Source organism: Palaemon carinicauda, chromosome 3, assembly GCF_036898095.1.
Source record: "Palaemon carinicauda isolate YSFRI2023 chromosome 3, ASM3689809v2, whole genome shotgun sequence".
In the NCBI taxonomy this organism is placed as follows: Eukaryota; Metazoa; Arthropoda; class Malacostraca; order Decapoda; family Palaemonidae; genus Palaemon; species Palaemon carinicauda.
The window spans coordinates 196,036,172-196,038,252 of record NC_090727.1 but is presented as its reverse complement, the minus strand read 5'-3'; positions in this window follow the sequence as shown (position 1 = coordinate 196,038,252).

Genomic DNA, 2,081 nt, shown 5'->3' with positions numbered 1-2,081 from the left:
AAATTACCAATAGCACTCAAAGAAATGCGATGATTAATGATATATATATACAGTATATATATATATATATATATATATATATATATATATATATATATATATATATATATATATATATATATATATGTGTGTGTATAAATATATATGTATATATATATATATATATATATATATATATGTGTGTGTAGATATATATATATATATATATATATATATATATATATATATATATATATATATATATATATATATATATATATATATATATACTGTATATATATATATATATATATATATATATATATATATATATATATATATATATATATTAGAGAGATAAAGAGGTCTTATCTCTTAATCCTATAAGAAATGCAATCGTTTTCGATAATAGAGATCGAAAAGTATAATCACACTGATATATTTTAATTCCTTAATACATTTCTCTATAGAACCTCATTAAATATTGTAGGAACTGACTATTCCAATTATTATATGTCAGAATGATATAGCCTTCGCTTGCATTATCCTAGCAGCTGCTCTCTCTCTCTCTCTCTCTCTCTCTCTCTCTCTCTCTCTCTCTCTCTCTCTCTCTCTCTCTCTCTCTCTCTCTCTCTCTCTCTCTCTCTCTCTCTCGTATCCATTAGTTAGATAAGGACACACATTTTTATGTTATTTGGATGTGTCCAAGGATCCCACAAAACCGATAACTACTTTGCAAGCTTGCGTTGGATTTGCATTTCTTTTGGGGCAAAATCGCAAGTTCCAAAGATGTTCAGTAACTACCTACAAACACAAGCATACCTAAACCACGTGTGATATTGGTGTATTTTTAGGCGGTCCCTGGTCACGTGGTTTCATTTTTTTTTTTTTTATCAAATCGCGGTTTGGTTATGGATGTTTGTTACTTCACTGAAAACCCCCCGACATATTCCCTTTTACTGAATCATAACAGCAGTAAGGAACCAATGTCTTATTTTATTTCATGAACGCTCATAGCGACCAGTGGTTCTTAACCTTTTTTCAATGCATGCTCTCTTTTCAAATCAGCATAAAATTCTCACACCCCTGAAGTGTTGAAATACAAGAGAAAAACGCGTAAATGCTATGATATAAAGTGGATCTGATGTGTATTAAATGAAAAATTGCTTCTAGGACAAATGCTGTATTACTGTTTTTACAGGAAAAAATAAACCTGCGAATAAAACGAAATATTTTTGTTCTAATTATTCATGTTCAAATGGTTAGGAATCGATACCACACCTCTTAAGGGAACAGGCACCTATGTTTAAGAAACATCGAGCTAAGTCAATCATAACTTTGTTGATACCATTGTCATGAAGTGTGGCTATTAAGTATCGCTGCCCGTCCATCTGCTACTTAGGTTTTGTTTTCGGTTCAGCTTGTAAAGATTAAAGCTATTTGTAAGTCATATATGACTCATCACATTCCGACAATTAACAGTCCAATTATTGAAAATGATATCCCTAATTACGAAAACTTTGTTACTTTGTTACCGGACGAAATAAGCTATTAATTTAGATCTTACACTTTTCTTGCATGTTGGTTTGGTTTTGAAAGGCCAGCGACCATAAAATTTGTTGGTTACCGATTCTTTGGACAATTAGTGTGAATATCTAAAACCAGCCCAAGCCACATCTTTAGCCTGGACTATACAGGTATAAGTTACCCAAAACAAATGTCACATGCCAAGTTTTGTAACCGATGTTTTTATTAGTCATCATGGCTACAAATTAGCAATTGTAATATTCAATTATTCTAGACTGAGAAGACATTATAGGATACCCTAATCTAGTATAGGATTTGCATATATGTCAAAACTTAGTTGAGTTACCAGCAATAATTTTTCAAACATCGCCATCATTTCAATTGGATGCATTTTATGCCATATTGCATGTAAAGATAATAAATGAATAACAATTTTATTTATTTCATGGAATCGTTGATATTAATTGTTATCAATAAGGGTATTACCATCATCATCATCGTCACATCATCTTCATCACTTCACAAATGTGGATAAGCAAATCTCGTAAAAGCCATACATTAAGGTCACTCAATTA